This window comes from Schistocerca serialis, chromosome 3, assembly GCF_023864345.2.
Source record: "Schistocerca serialis cubense isolate TAMUIC-IGC-003099 chromosome 3, iqSchSeri2.2, whole genome shotgun sequence".
In the NCBI taxonomy this organism is placed as follows: domain Eukaryota; kingdom Metazoa; phylum Arthropoda; class Insecta; order Orthoptera; family Acrididae; genus Schistocerca; species Schistocerca serialis.
The window spans coordinates 901083132-901100940 of record NC_064640.1 but is presented as its reverse complement, the minus strand read 5'-3'; positions in this window follow the sequence as shown (position 1 = coordinate 901100940).

Below are 17809 nucleotides of genomic sequence, written 5' to 3'. Positions count from 1 at the left end.
CTCCTGGAAATGGAAAAAAGAACACATTGACACCGGTGTGTCAGACCCACCATACTTGCTCCGGACACTGCGAGAGGGCTGTACAAGCAATGATCACACGCACGGCATAGCGGACACACCAGGAACCGCGGTGTTGGCCGTCGAATGGTGCTAGCTGTGCAGCATTTGTGCACCGCCGCCGTCAGTGTCAGCCAGTTTGCCGTGGCATACGGAGCTCCATCGCAGTCTTTAACACTGGTAGCATGCCGCAACAGCGTGGACGTGAACCGTATGTGCAGTTGACGGACTTTGAGCGAGGGCGTATAGTGGGCATGCGGGAGGCCGGGTGGACGTACCGCTGAATTGCTCAACACGTGGGGCGTGAGGTCTCCACAGTACATCGATGTAGTCGCCAGTGGTCAGCGGAAGGTGCACGTGCCCGTCGACCTGGGACCAGACCGCAGCGACGCACGGATGCACGCCAAGACCGTAGGATCCTACGCAGTAACGTAGGGGACCGCACCGCCACTTCCCAGCAAATTAGGGACACTGTTGCTCCTGGGGTATCGGCGAGGACCATTCGCAACCGTCTCCATGAAGCTGGGCTACGGTCCCGCACACCGTTAGGCTGTCTTCCGCTCATGCCCCAACATCGTGCAGCCCGCCTCCAGTGGTGTCGCGACAGGCGTGAATGGAGGGACGAATGGAGATGTGTCGTCTTCAGTGATGAGAGTCGCTTCTGCCTTGGTGCCAATGATGGTCGTATGCGTGTTTGGCGCCGTGCAGGTGAGCGCCACGATCAGGACTGCATACGACCGAGGCACACAGGGCCAACACCCGGCATCATGGTGTGGGGAGCGATCTCCTACACTGGCCGTACACCACTGGTGATCGTCGAGGGGACACTGAATAGTGCACTGTACATCCAAACCGTCATCGAACCCATCGTTCTGCCATTTCTAGACCGGCAAGGGAACTTGCTGTTCCAACAGGACAATGCACGTCCGCATGTATCCCGTGCCACCCAATGTGCTCTAGAAGGTGTAAGTCAACTACCCTGGCCAGCAAGATCTCCGGATCTGTCCCCCATTGAGCATGTTTGGGACTGGATGAAGCGTCGTCTCACGCGGTCTGCACGTCCAGCACGAACGCTGGTCCAACTGAGGCGCCAGGTGGAAATGGCATGGCAAGCCGTTCCACAGGACTACATCCAGCATCTCTACGATCGTCTCCATGGGAGAATAGCAGCCTGCATTGCTGCGAAAGGTGGATATACACTGTACTAGTGCCGACATTGTGCATGCTCTGTTGCCTGTGTCTATATGCCTGTGGTTCTGTCAGTGTGATCATGTGATGTGATGTGTACCCCAGTAATGTGTCAATAAAGTTTCCCCTTCCTGGGACAATGAATTCACGGTGTTCTTATTTCAATTTCCAGGAGTGTATGATATGTCAATGAATTAATGGATTAATCTATAGCAGTTATGCAACTTTCACAAAGAAAGAAGTCACACCAAGTTGTAAAACTAAAATAATACTCTTGCTTCAGGAAGTTGGGCTGTTACTGCATTATTCAGTAAGCATACTAAAAATAGAAAGTAATATGCAGAGTGTCCCAGAAATGTTGCAACAGACTACTAAGGGAGGTGGGGTACATAATAAGGACTGGGAATTGCACAGCAACCCATAGCCACAAATGTCAGAGGATGTAGGTGGTAGCAGAGGCTGCAGATCTGAAAGAGAACAAAAGAGTAATTCATCTGAAACATTTTTGGACATAATGAGTACACATGGTATAGGATGTGAATACAGTTTTAATGTTACAACAGATGCTCAAAGTCTGCACCATCAGACTCCATGCATGCCTGACAGTGACAGAGGACTGATGGCCAGACATGCTTGAGCACACCAGGAGATTCTTTAGTTTTAGCAGCTGTGCAGACAGTTCTTGTGATGAGGTCCAGTTCAGGCTCCACAGGATTTGGATAAATGAATGATTTCATGGCTCCCTACAGAAAGAAATCAAGGCTTGATAAATCTGATGAATGTGGGTGCCAGGGAACCAGACCACCATGCCCAACTCATTGAGGCAGGAATGACCTGTTCTAACACCTACAAACAACCATTCCAAAATGAGCAGGTGCCCTATCATGTTGGAACTACATGCTATGCCTGAAATTTCCCGGAACATCTTCAAGCAAGCTGGGAAGAATCTCTTCCAGAAAGTTCTGATAATTTCTCATGGTCCAGTGGGATGATAAAATGGATGATGCGACTAAGCACTTGCTGGACAAACCTTCCCACACATTGACTGTGAAGTGATGATGTGCTATGCAGTGGCACACACTGTGGGGGTTTTCTGGTGTCCACAAATGCTCATTGTGGTGACTGTGGTGAATCTGGCCTCATCATACATAAGCTGGGAAATGGACATCTCAGACACTATGTTGCAGAAACCACTGTGTGAAATGCACACATGTTCAATGGTTATCAGGATGCAATAACTGCACTCTTTCGAGATGAAAGGCATGTAAGGACTCAGAATTCAAAACATGCTGGACACTGGTATGAGACATTCTTAAATCCAAGGCAATGACACATATCCCAGTATTTGAATTACTCTCCATGGCATCCAACACACTTTCATCCCAAATGACCAAATGTGCCAGTTGTGGCCTGCCCTCACTACCCTTGCCACATCCTAATGCCCTGAACTCACACAAATTCCAGTGTAAACATCTAAAGAAACTGTGGTGTGGTTGATGTCTATCTGGGAAGTGTTCTCAACAAATGCATCCAGCAGCTCGTTCATCGCACTCAGCTATTCCATACATTAAGTTCATGCCTGCAAGTTCGCCATTCTTATACTGTTCCATACTCCTTATGCTGACTAGTGCTTGAATGAGGAAATCATCATGTTCCTCTCCAGTACTCTCATGTATAACATCACCTAGTGGCATACAATGTATACATGTTACTATGATATTCTCAAACATTACGATGTGCCCCAGCTCCCCCAGACGTTTGTAGCAAAATGTGTGACACACCCTGCATACTTACAAAGTAGGATTCATGACAATAATGTTCTAGAAGTTGGGCTACAGTTGTTGGCTGATTCTTAACCAATAACGAAGATTTTGAAATGATTACATACAGGAATGCATTTATGCCATTCAATAATGGATGCGTTATTTATGTATTCTTGCATTAAAAGTCAAGTAAAAGTAAAAATGAAGTCTGTAGCACAGGCCCATGACTGAACTATTAACCTGATAGCAGGTACAGTGTGGCCTGTCTTTGCAACAACACTATGAGCAGTACAGTGGTCACACCACCACCCCAGCCACCTTTTACCAAGAAAGATCACACTACTCATTTGATAGCTGACTGAGTTGACCTGTAGCCATCCCGAAGGGACTAGAACAAGGCAAAATCCCTGTCCCTATACAGGACTGAACCTGGGAGCTCTAGAGCTGGATTCTAGTGTTCCCCCTGAGACCATCACCATCACAATTCTTGCTTTAAAAACAGAAAAAGAAGCATCCACAAGCATCCAGGGGAATGGCTACATTTTGTGAATGACAAGTAAGGGATCAGTACAGTCTTTGTCTCTGTCTGTCTGTCCCCCCCACCTATTACACACACACACACACACACACACACACAGATTCTTTCTCTGAAGAAGAAGAAGAAGCAGAAGAAATAATATGTAATTTCTTTCAAACAAATGTAAGGAAAACAGTCTTAATTCATTGTTGCATGCTTCATACTAATAACCAGCATAATGTATGCAAAGTTTCCTCCATACAATTATTTCACAATTTATAGGACTCAATATTAATTCCAGACCACTATTTGGTCTTCCCCTTTTAACCTTCACATAAAATCAGTATATATTTCTTGATTAGTGAATTTATTGCTGATATCTTTACAAAATATTGCAGTAATCTGTAAGTAAAGACACAGCGTTCCCTAACAACTGAAGTGTCAAACAAGAAACATGTTGTACATGGTGAAGGTACAGTTAGTAATGCCAACTTACGAACTTCAGGTACAGCTGTATCTAAATTTTTGCTGTTTGATGAACACAGTAGCTGACAGTGGTCTTCACCAACTAGTTCTTCAAATGAATGAAATATTGTGAGTTTAGTTTTTAAATGTATGAGGTATTTAGTTAAAAAATACAGTAGCTTAATAATTATATTAATGATTTTCTGCATGCATTCAGTGAACTGATAAGATCTGCAAACATCATAATGAAGTGTATATTGATGGATGGAGACAATGTACAGAATTCAAATTTCACAGTGGTTACCTAAGAGATGCTTGCACAAGGTGCTTCATACACAACTATCACAAATCCTTATGCCTATCCTGTACTAATATGATACATATTGCAGAAGTCTTCACATTGTCGCAACAATATTGCTCATCATGGAAGAAAGTGATGGAAAAGATGATGGTGAAAAGAAGGTGCATAAAAATAATCATGATGTTTCCTCACATAACTCTTGTGGTAAACATTGCTAAACTAGTATGATGTGAGTGGATAACACAGATTTAACACCAGACTGTTACCAATATATACAGCAGTCGAAAGAGCTCACTGCAAATGATGTCATAAGATGAAAACCATATTTTATCTTCATTGTTTTTTTTTCTGGGCAATAAATAAATAAAATAACTTGTTATAGCAAGAAAAAATACAGTATATAGAACATAGTACTTTATAGAACAGCATGTAAGATACAGGTTGTGCATAGCACTGACACATTGACTGCACATCATAAAGAATAGGCCTAGCACTCGCTTGCGATTACTTCAGTAATACTGTTTCTTTGACGGCTCACCAGAACATGCCAGGTGACTGACCCAAGTAGCCCTTAAGCAGGCCTGTGACCTGTATGGACGTGCTCTCTCTGAAACTGCATCCATCATAAGTGTTAGTACATTACTCCTCACTTTTAGGGGTGGGATAACCACATAAATACACACATACATAAAAACACTGAGCAAAGAAAAATGCATGATACAGAAAAGACGCACTGGTACTAAAAAGCACTAATACAGACAAAGCACTGGTACCATGAAAAAGGAAAAAAGAAACACTGATCTCTCAAGGCATCGAGATTATGAGTGACGGAAAATACCAGTGATGATGGTGATGTCCATTTCATCACCCAATGTTGGTGGCTGGTGCAGAAATTATGAGGGGGTGTGCTGGCATGCTGTCTCCCCTCTCATGAGAGGCCATAGGGTAGGACAAGGAATGGCATCTCTATAGTGATATCATCAATGACGTCATTGTTCAGTCCCAGAGGTTTCAGTGGGGACATCAGAGATGGTGGCCACACAGGATGCAGTAATGGAACTGTTAGCGGTGGCTGTGCCATCTGGTGGAGGGGGGACTGCACTGGTGATTACAGTTGAGGAGTGAGGGCAGAGGTAGGAACCCCAGACAGCGATCTGCTAGGCAGTGACCCCTCTGTGGCACAAACCGGACTGTCTGCAATGCAGCAACATGCATCAGCTGTGTTGGAGGTGGGGTAGGTAGAAGGCCCTACATAACAGGCCCCACCATGCACGGCCACAGCTTATTGAAGTGATGGAATGGCTGCACATCAGGAGTGTGGATGACACACAGACACTGGCCTCGGTGACACTTGATGACAGCAGGAACCCAGTTCAGCCTGCGGCCGAAACCATGAGCCCAATCAGGCACACCCAGCCAGAACTGTCATGGGGCTGGTAATGTGAGCACACATGGTGTCAGATGGAGCGGGTGAAGGAGGTTCCTTGGTTGGTGTCCATGTACCAGTTCTACCAGGCTCTTGTCCCTCATTGGAGTGAAACAGTATGAACTCAAGAAACTGTCTAAAACAGCGTCAGGGGACCTGCCAGATATATACTTCTGCATCTGAGTTTTAAACATCTAAATCACGTGTTCAACCTCGCCATTACAGTGCGAATGAAACTGGGGAGCTGTGAGATGGCTGATACCACTAGCCTGACAAAGAAATGCAAAATCTTGAGAAACAAATTGGGATCTGTTATTAGTAACCACAGTCTATGGAAGTTTCTCAATTATAAATCTCTTACACAGGGTCAAAACAGTGGTCACTATGGATGTCGATGGGCAATACGCCATGTAGGGAAACTTGGAACAGGCATCCACTACAGTGAGCCAATACTGATTTAGGGAGGACGCAGCAAAATCCAACATGTAGATTCTCCCACTGGCACCTTGGCATTGGCCAGGGGGAAAAAGAAGCCTGTAGGGCTGCCTGTTGCTGAACACAGTGAATGCAAGTGGTGGTAAGTTCTGCAACAGCCCCATCTATGCCTGACTAATACCCAAGTTGGCAGTCAAAAACTTTGGTGTGAGAGGTCCCTCAATTTCCAACATTCAAAAGTCGCAGTACATTATGGCATAAGGAAGTGGGAATCACAAACCAATGTGCAGAGTCCTCTGTAGCTGACAAAAGAACCCTATTAAGCACAGAAAGGCTGTGCTGGTGGGTGAAGTAATTATGCAAGGCATACAAGACGCAGAAGATAGGATCCGGCTAAGCACAAGATCTGCGGTAACATCTGGTGTTCATCTGGTTTTATTGTGGCACTAGTGATGGGAAAACCATCGACCACATTCTGTTTCTCAATGTCTAAATAGAGACAAACCAAACTCACCCTGATCAAATGCTGGGTCCAGCCTAATCAGAAGGTAAGATAAGGCATCAGCGTTGGTCTTTTGCACCACCGGCCAGTATTGGAGCTGATAATTATAACAAGAAAGGAAGAGACCTCACTGCTGCAAACGATGTGTTGCCTTGTGCAACACAGAAGCTGAAGAGTTAAAAAGAGCAACCAACAGCTTGTGATCCACAATTAAACTGAACTTATAACCATACAAGAAGACATGAAATTTCTTGAGGGTGAACACAATTGCTAAAGCCTCCTTTTCAGTCTGAGAAGACCGCTGCTGAGCAGGAGTTAAAGTCTTAGAAGCATAAGCAGTGGGCCGTTCAAATCCATGTGTGTATTTGTTCATGAAGACCATGCTGAGAGGCATGTGTAGCCAAGACAAGATGCTGACCCAGCTGAAAAGTGGCCACATGTGGCACAGACGGAAGGTTAGGTTTAAGCAATGTGAGTGCTCACTCACAAGCCAGGGACCAAAAAAGGGTGCATTTTTACACAAAAGTGCATGCAGTAGCTGACCCAGAGTGGATGCATTTGGTTAAAACTTATGCTAGTACACAACTTTACCTAGAAACACTGGCAAAGACGCAATTGCATCAATGTGGTAACGCAATAGCTTGATCTCTGTGTGAGAAACATGAAGAGCTAGGTACTCATTTGATCGCTGAAAAAACTGACATGTGGCAAGATTGCACAGCAAAGCAGAAAAAAATGATCAGATATTGCTAAGATGTTCTTCGGAGGAAGAACCCAAAACAACTATAACATCAAGATATTTGATTCGTCTGGGTACAGAGGCTGTCAGCTGTTCTAAAAGATGCTGAAAAATTGTGGGCACACTAGTGTCACCAAAAGGCAAGAATTGATATTGGTATAAACCAAAAAGTGTATCTGCAACAAGAAGGCACCTAGTGGCCTCATCCAAAGGAAGCTGGAATACGCTCCCAACAAATCGGTCTTGGAAAAGTAGTGGCTCTCTGACAATTTTGTGAGTATCTCATCAGAGAGGGGCAAAGGATACATATCTATCATTGACTGTCCATTAATCGTGACGTGGAAGTCACTTCAGGAATGGAGCTTACCCATCAGCTTCTTAACAATGACAAGTGGTGTAGTCCATTCACTGTTGTTCCACGAAACCTTGTTGCTGGGCAATGAGACATTGCAGTATTTCTTCCATTGAAAGGTTTATCGAGTGACATAGCCCTGTACTACACAGAGAAAAAAGAACCCTCATGCAATGCCAAGTTTGTTATGGCAAGAACAAACATTTTATATGGAACATAGTACTTTACAGAGCAACGTGTTAGATACAGGTTGGGTGTAGTACTGATCACATTGACTGGACAACAATAATACAGCATAAAAGATAGGTTGAGCATTCGTTTATGATCACTTAAATAATGTTGTTTGTTTGGTGGCTCACCAGAGCATGCCAGAGGGCTGACCCAGGTGGCTTCAACAAGCAGACCGGTTAACTGTATAGATTCTCTGAAACCATGTCCATTGTGAGTGAAGGTTCATCATAACTCTTATTAGTTGTAACATAAATGGCATTCAACTCAGATATTTGAGATGATGTATATTATGTGACTTCCATTTCAATATTATATCAGAATCACACCCAAAAATTTTGCAAACTTCATCTAACTGGTGGTATTTGTTAAGAATGAGATAATGTTGTATATAAAAGAGAGTTGGACGCTCTTTGTCTAGTTTATGAGAAACAGTTATGAATTTTTAGGATCATTTCATTTATGTTCTCTGCTGTTGTATCTCTTGACTACAATGCTTGCATAGTCAGCAAAAGAACAATCCTTGCTTCTTTGGTAAGTGACAGAAAAGGTTAAAAATGGAGCCAATTTTGTTCAATGTGGTACATCGGTAGTGATTTCTCCCATTCTGAAAATGCTGTTTCAATACTCATACTCCATGTGGTTGTTGTTGCAGCTTTCTGCTTTTTGTTAGCTAAGCAAGATAGAAATAAACCCCACAACATCTATAACATCATAATTTCAAGTACTTAATAAAGAATACTGTGTACAGTACAATAAAAAGACCTGAGATAAGTTACAGAAAATCTCAGTTGTTGAAATATTGTCATTCAGAAATTATGTTGATCAATGAATTGAAAAATGCAGTGAACACATGCTGTGACGTGGGGCGATCACTCTGTTTTTAAAATAAATGAAAAGACATGATCACTTCAATCGTTTATTAGATGACCAGTTTCAGCACTCTGAATGTGCCATCATCAGATCTGAAACGTGGATTAACATTTATAAAACCAAATGGACATCATGGCATATGAGGCAGACCATCTGATAAAATCATTGTCACAGCCAATAAAAAATAATAAACTGCTCTCATGGTCATTCTTTCCATAAAATATAAAACTGAAGTCACCAGATGAAACTACCACTGCTTGCCTAACACCGGTCGGCATCATCACTCTAACCAGTGATAGACGAGCAGTGGTAGTTTCATCTGGTGACTTCAGTTTTATATTTTATGGAAAGAATGACCATGAGAGCAGTTTATTATTTTTTATTGGCTGCGACAATGATTTTATCAGATGGTCTGCCTCATATGCCATGATGTCCATATGGTTTTATAAATGTTAATCCACATTTCAGATCTGATTATGGCACCTTCAGAGTGCTGAAACCGGTCATCTAATAAACAATTGAAGAGATTGTGGCTTTTCAATTATTTTAAAAATTGGAAAATGGTTTGCTCTGTAGAAAGATGATTCTGAAACACAAATCCAGAATTCTGAATTGTGATTTGTTCCTGTCATTTGATTAGAGTACAGCAGACCAATCAAAATATGGTTAGTACAATTTCACTGATAATGACAGTAATAATAATAATAATAATAATAATAATAATAATATTTTATTCACCATCAAATGATTCATTGTGTATGTATAAAAACAGGTTACAGTTCTTGATGACCAATTTTAAACCTGCACATTGTGGATGCTTTTCTTAAAGTGCTGTTCTGTGCCTGCTGATGAAAATTTTTTCTTTATTTCTGAAATTGTACTAATGCAAAGCAGAACGAATACTGGACTGTAGTCTTTTAACAAGTAATAGGGCCTTTAGAATATGCATGTTTACTACAGTTAGCACACCAGTTTTTGGAAACAAGCCACAGCATGGTTCCTTATATTTTGCTCCACAAATGATTCTTATAGCCCTTTCTTCAAGTAGCAATAGCTTATATAGATTTGCTTTGGTTGTTGCTCCTCAAATTTCTATTCTGTAATTCAGGTGAGAGGAGACTAAGACATGGAGTCAGTCTTTGGGACAACAGTGTCTTTGCAGAACTTGCTAATTGCAAATATGTTCCTAGATAACTTACATGTAGATCCCATTTCAGATTGCTTTGAATTGTTAAACTTAGGAATTTTACATGAAACTCATTTTTTACTAATGCATTGCCTATGTACAGTTTAACTTCATCACTAAAACTGATGTTGTTCAACTCCTTGAGACAAGTTTTAGTAGTGCTTACATTTAAGTGTCTTTCATTAAAGTACTGAACAATTTCATTTGTCACATTTTTACAATGGGTCTCTAATTTGTTAAATGATTCCATTTTACACACACCAGATGACTAATTCTCATACAGAGCTACTTTGAAACTTTGTGCGCATTATTTTACACCATTTACATACATCAAAAACAGAAGAGGAGCCAACACCAAGTCCTGGGGCACTCTGTATCTTACATTAGTGATTTTGGATTTGTGAACACCACTTTCAGTTTTGAGCAGTACAAACTGCATTCAGTTACTCATGTAAGACTTTATTATGTCATGAGCAGTACCTCTGCAGCCAATGTTCCACAGCCTATCTAACAGAACAGTAACATTCACACAGTCAAAAGCTTTCTCCAGGTTGAGGTATATACCTGCAACATGTTACTTGCTCTCAATGTCACTTACTAACACTTCAGTTAACTGAGCAGCTGCTATGCTAATTGATTTACATTTCAAGAACCCATTTTGAATTTCAGACATTTGGTTGTTCTTGATGAGAAAGTTTATGATTCTGGCCCGCATCTCGTGGTCGTGCGGTAGCGTTCTCGCTTCCGACGCTCGGGTTCCCGGGTTCGATTCCCGGCGGGGTCAGGGATTTTCTCTGCCTCGTGATGGCTGGGTGTTGTGTGCTGTCCTTAGGTTAGTTAGGTTTAAGTAGTTCTAAGTTCTAGGGGACTGATGACCATAGCTGTTAAGTCCCATAGTGCTCAGAGCCATTTGAACCATTTTTTTATGATTCTGTTATACAAAGGGTGTTCAAAAAGTTTTGCACAGTCGTCTCTAATTTTTTTACTTTTTGCATGAGTAGAATGAAATTTTTTGGGAACATACTTGGAACATTTAGCTATACATTGAGCCTACTCAATGTAGCCTCCATCAGCTGTGGTGCATCTGGCCCAACATTCTTTCCATGATGTAAATGCACTTTGGTAAAATTCTGGGGATTGACTTTTACACCGTTGCCTGACAAAGGAAATAAGGTCTTCCTCACTATCAAAAGTTTTACCACACAGGTGGGCCATCAGATGACCAAAGAGGTAAAAATCAGATGGAGCCAAATCTGGACTGTAGGGAGGATGAGGAACAATTTTCCAATCCATTTTCCTGATTTTCTCCTGTGTCATAAGGGCTGTATGTGGTTTGGCATTGTATTGGTGTAGTCTGATGAGCTGACCCTGAAGCTGTGGTCTGTGGGTCTTGATGGAGCATCGCAGCTTGTCCAATGACAAACAGTAACAGTACCAGTTAATTGTGGAGCCAGGTTCCAAAAAGTCAATGAAAATGACACCACACTGATCCCAGAAGCAGGTGGCCATCATCTTTCGGCCTGCTGTTCATCAAAGTCTTGGTTTCTTCTTCCAAGGAGAACCCAGATGACGCCACCCCATGGATTGGGTTTTGCTCTCAGGTTAAGACAAAAATAACCATGTTTCATCCTAGGTAATGATGCCATCAAAACACTGTTTCCATTCTTCCGTAAAGGTCTGCACGAGACCCTCGCACACATTCTTCCTCATCATTTTCTCCTTATCCATATCACTCACGGCCATCAATGGATTGTCCAGTAGAGAGAAATCACCTTCTTTAAACCTCTGCAGCCACTTCACGATACTACTGTGATCCACTGTGTCTTTGCCATAAACGTGGAGCAACTTCCTGTGAATCGAGATGGCAGAGTCATCACCGATCTTGAACAGGAACTCCATCACCGACCATTGTCACAACCTGACATCTACTTCATGGTCCATTAAGGCTCACCTGTAAATAAAAGAAAATACTTTTATATACCAACTTATAGCTAAATGTTCCAAGTATGTTCACAAAAAATTTCATTCTCCTCCTGCAAAAAATAAAAAAAAAATAGAGACGACTGTGCAAACTTTTTTGAATGCCCTTTGTATATGACTTTTTCAACTATTTTGGAATGGACGGGAAGTATTGAGATTGGTCTGTAATTTTCCGTTTTGTATTTGTCACCTTTTTAAAGATTGATGTTACCTGGGCAATTTTTAGTCTGTGTGGGAAGGTGCCCAGTTCTGCTATGTTATTTACTGCTACACAAAGAGGCACAGAGACAGTTTTTCTATACACTTATAATTCATTAGTATTGAGGGCATCATGCCCAGCAGAACTGGAGGATTTTAAAGAGCTAATGATTTTCATTCTTTCTTTGCAATTTTTGGGGGCTAGAGATACACTGTGCTCAGATGGATTGCCTTTAAAATAAAATTTGTCAGTGACAGATTCCCCTACTGAAGAAAAATATTCATTGAAAATATTTGCAACTTCAAGTTGGTCTTTCACAACTATTGTGCTGTGGTCAATAATAAAGTCCATACAGGATTTGTCTCTGCCTGTTCTAAAACAGTTTATCACTCTCCAGATGCCAGTAGTAACAAAGTGAAGCTTGTTAGCAACATAGTTGCTTGTGGATGGTTTTAATAAATCTTTTTAATCTTCTTGATACATTTTGAAGGTCTCCATTAGCTTGAGATTTTCTCTCTTATTCAACATTCCACTATGGAGTAATTTTAACTTTTCCTTGCTTCAGTGACATCAGTGGGTACTTCTGTTTATATTTTTTGTTTGTATCACTTTTCTGGCTACAACTGAGTATGTGGCATCAAAACAGTAGTAGAAGTCAGCAGCAAAGTTATCGTAGGAAAACCTACCATTCTGAAATCATGGCATGTGTGCAAATATGCAGTTCAGTCTGTTGATGTTATCATTATGCATAAATCATTTGCTTACACATAGTTTTCTTTAGTGATGAAGGGCATCTCATTTGCCTCCAACTGTAGCTATATTGCATGACAATCAGAGATGGCTAGTTTTAGAACAGATGTGGGAAATATGGGTCATGTTTGTTATTATTTTATCTAGACCTGTTTTGCTGTTTCCTGTTTCTCTAGTTGGCTCATGGATAATTGGGGTCAGACTGAATTTGTGGAGTAGGAGGAGTAGCTTTTAGGAGTTTGCATCATTGTTTAATAAGTCTATTTTTACATCCCCTGTCATTATAACATTTACATGGCCATTCAACCCAGAAAATGTACTATCTATATTTATCAGGGAGACAGATACATTTTTGAAAAAGGTATCCATACAAGCCCCAGGTGGCCTGTACACACCAATAATCACTATATTTTCTCCACCCTATCTTAAATTTTTTGCAGCAAATTCTCTGACTCCTCCTAAGCAGAATGCCCTTACAGCAATAACAATGAAATTACTTGCTTTTACAGTGAAGATTGCTACACCAGAATTTCATGAAAAGTGGTTGATTATTGCTTATTAGGTCTTCAGTGTACCAATATTCAGTTATGACTACGGTATCAGTTCTGTCAACACCTGCAATGATATCCAGATCATTCCCTAAATTGCTTCGGGCAAATACTGGGATCGTTCCTTTGAAAGGACATGGCCCATTTCTTCCCCCCGTCATTTCCGAACCAAGCTTGTGCTCCATCTCGAATGACCTCATTGTCAATGAGACATTAAACTCTAATTCTCCTCCACATAACTGTACTTATTTTTAGGCAACCAAAATTCTGGGGTAGGACATTAACTCTGAGTTCTTCCTGCTGGCCCATACAGGGTGATTTAGGGATACCAAACTGTCCAGCAGGTTTTACAGTTTTTCCTCACTGGCCTGTAGTGGCTGCTTGTGTTACAGATCCTGATTTGGTGGGTTGTGCCATTTCAAGGCAATCCACTTATTTACACCACTTTGTGGAGAATTTTGTCTAATTTTCACAACAGTAAATTTGCTGACAATCTTTTTGCCTCTTTTACTTGTGTGTATACCATGAGCTGTCTGCAGGCCTCTTTCTAGACTGCTGACATTTATCAGAGACACACTGTGACATTTATTACATATTGTTTTAAGCCTTGTGTACTGTTCCATTAGACTGTGTCTCTGTATAATATTAACAACAATTACTTTAGTGCTATTTAACTTACTAAGTGTCACTTTCATGTGCCTGATAGCATTATTTGCTTGCTCTTTTGCTGTATCATTTGTACTTCCCATTATTATGACACAATCATTTTCTGAGAAAGATTCACTATATAGCACACACAGCTTCACAACAGCAGAAAGAATTGCTACAGACTGAATGTGAGCCATAGCTGTAAAGTTGTCTTGGATACTCGCAATGTTCTGTGCTGTTCCCCGAACATGACTGTCTCCATATATTAGAATTCTATAGTTAATAAGATGGAGTATTATTCAGACATTAATGCAACTTTTTTGTGAAAAGATACCTTTCCATATTTACATAACAAGACAATGCACACACTGCATCCTGCTCAAATATTCAGTAGTATTGAGTAGTAGCATCACTGAAGTAGAATATCATGTAGCTTTCTTTTCATTGAACTGGGTTCATACTCAGAATGTCCTTGGCTTTTATTTTATTGTAAATTTTCATTCTCATATATTGAGGAGACTGAGCATATAAATTAAAACAATGAGCAGGGAGCAGTAAATTATCTTTATTTCTTGTATTGCAAGTGTGATCAAAGCATTTCTTCTTGCATAATTCTAAATTTCTATGTAAAATCACAGACACATAGGGAGGGAACTGTTAATAATTTTAGAATTTTAAATAATGGGTGACATGGTTTCCTTTGATACACTTCACACATTTCTAATAATTCTTTTGAGTGATTTCAGTATGCACATTATGTTGCTCGAATTTCCTCAAAACACCATATCATACCTTATAACTGATTAAAAGTAGCTATTATATGCAATTTTTCCTTTTGTCCCTGTAAGTATCATTAGCTAATATTTGCACTGCAGATGTAAAGCTACGTACATAGTTTTTTTACTCGATAGCCCAAATTTCCAATTTAAATTCTTGTCCAGGTTTAATCATAAATATTTCATTGTATCCACCTCTTCTAAATGTTGCTTTTTATGGTTTACTTTAATTTCCTAGGATGTTGACTGTTTTGTTCTAAGCTGGATCACTTGCGTTTTTGGAATGTTCAGGGTTAATTCACTGAGACGAAATCATGTTTATAAATGATCTATTGCACTGATGATACAGAAAGGAATATTTTCTGACTCACACTTGACAATTAATGCAGATGTATCATCCAAAAATAAAACCAATGTGGCACTAGATTGATAAGCAGGTCATTAATGTAAAATAGAAACAAAATAGGTCCTAGAATAGGATGCTGAGGGCAACTTATGTTACTGTCTTCCATTCGAAAGAATAATTTGCTGCTTTTGCAGCGACAATTACTCGTTGTTTCCTGTTGCACATGAACAAAGTGAGCCAATGTAGAACATTATCCTCAATTTCATATCCCTGTAGCTTTATTCTTACTGTTTAAGATGTTCTAATCTTGTCAGCAAATTTTTTAATTGCATCTATAACACTTTTTCCATACTGGAAACCAAATTGATTTTTCAAAATAATCCCTTACTTTTCAATAAAATTTTGAGTCTGTGCAGCAGTAACTTTTTTGAACACTTTTGACAGGATTTTAAGAATAGATATGGAACAATAATATTCCATATCATCTCTTGACACTTTTTTAAACAGTAGTTTTACTTTTGCATACTTTAGCACCTCTGGGAAACATCCATGTTCGAACGATTGGTTTAATATAATAAATATTGGGTATTCTATTATTTTACTTAGAAATTTGAGAACTTTTGCAGATATTTCACTCCAAACTGCAGAACATTGATTTTTCAGTGTCAATATAATATTTTCTGCTTCTACTGCTAGCACTGTTTTAAAATTTCGTAAGGCAGTCAGGCACTTGATATGGTACAAAGGGCATACTTTGTTGTCATAATCTACAACACTGTCATCTGATTTAACTACATTAATGAAGAATTCATTGAATCATTCTGAAATTTGAGCTGAATTTACAAGAATCTCATCTTCAAGCTTTATTTTTACAAATTTCATGACTAGAGGCTTTAATATCTAATTCAGATTTCACAACTGTCCACACTGCTTTTCGTTTATTCTCATGTCTTTAAAATTAATTTATTATTTGCCATTTGCTTTCCTGCCTTCACAGTTATTTAAGTGTAATTTTTTATAATCTAGCATATTTAATGAATTCGGTACTTTTATTATACTTTAGTTATGTAGCTGTCTTTTCTTATCACTAGAGATTTTGTATCTTTAATGATCCATTTCAGTTTTTTGTCACTGTGTTAAAACAAGTTTCATGTGGAATCATTTCATTGGAAACATTTTAAAAAAACTGCCTAAAAATGCTTCAAAATTTGTGGTGTTTGAAATATTTTGCTCAAAGTGCCATAGTGTCCCACTCAGCTTGTCATGAAATAAGATCTCATTTACCTGATTAAAGTTCCTTTTTATGTAGACTTTTTACATAGAACTTCCTTACTTGATCTGGGCAGCTCAATTAATAATGCTGAATGATCAGAAACTCCTAAATCCAAACAAAATGTATGTGCATGGTCAAGCACTTAATTTATTAAAATTTGCAATACATGTAGCTTCTGAAAAATTTTGTTTCAAACCATATTTTTTTATTAAATGAATAGATTTGGATGCTTCAGTGTTTTCACTCAACACACTGATATTGAAATCAGCAGAAATTTCTATTTTTTCTTTTTCTCTTTACTGAGGTGTTTTAGCAAAAACTGAAGTTTACATAGGAAATGCTAAGTTTAACTCTTCCCATGATTCTATAAATTGGTGTTATATTTGTATTTGTATTTCTTTATTGCTCCTGTAAGCCGTGTTTAGGTACATATTTTGCACAAACGATGTAGGACAAGTCAGGTGATGTAGGTTCCTTCTTACGTGGTAATCTACGTCTGAATAAGTATGCATGAACCTCCTACTGACTTACTTTTCCTAGAAAAGCTAGTAGCTACCTTAAAGTTTTCAATTTTATCTAAGATTTTTATTGTACTGTCATGAAGTCAGTGTTCATTTCAACAAATTATTTCAGTAATTTTAATCTCGGACAAAAACATTTGCAGTTTATCTATTTTAGAGGTTTTGTCACCCAAGTATTCAGCATCTAATCCATTTACATTATAGTGCATGATATGTTTACTCTCAGTTAAGACTGACTAGTCTCATTTTGGCAGAAATATGCAACATTCTTGAATGTGTGATCTTAATTGCTTCACTAAGGAAGGTTAGAGTCTAATGATAAAGTATTAAACATGAAGACCTGAGTGGGTATTCAATAATTTCTCATTTGCCTAGCCATCTCCTGACAAGTGTTTCACGCAGGTGTGAGTGTCTTGATGGTGATGTCGTAGTGCACTATCCTGCTGACAAATGGAGTTTTCATCTGCATGGAGATACTGAGGAACAAAGGCATGAGTGTAGTTTCCTATTGATGACAAAGTAATCAAGAGATGGAGTGCAATCATGGATATATCAAGTGTGGAGAAAGCAAACTGATCACATCCTTTACTTTGGCTTTAACAATGCAGGGAAATTTTAGATTATCTGTCTGCCTCTGTAGCATAGCAGTAGCGTTTCCACCTACCACACAAGGGGCCCGGGTTTGATTCCTGGCAGGGGATGGGTGTTGTCTGTCCTTAATCATCATTTTCATCAT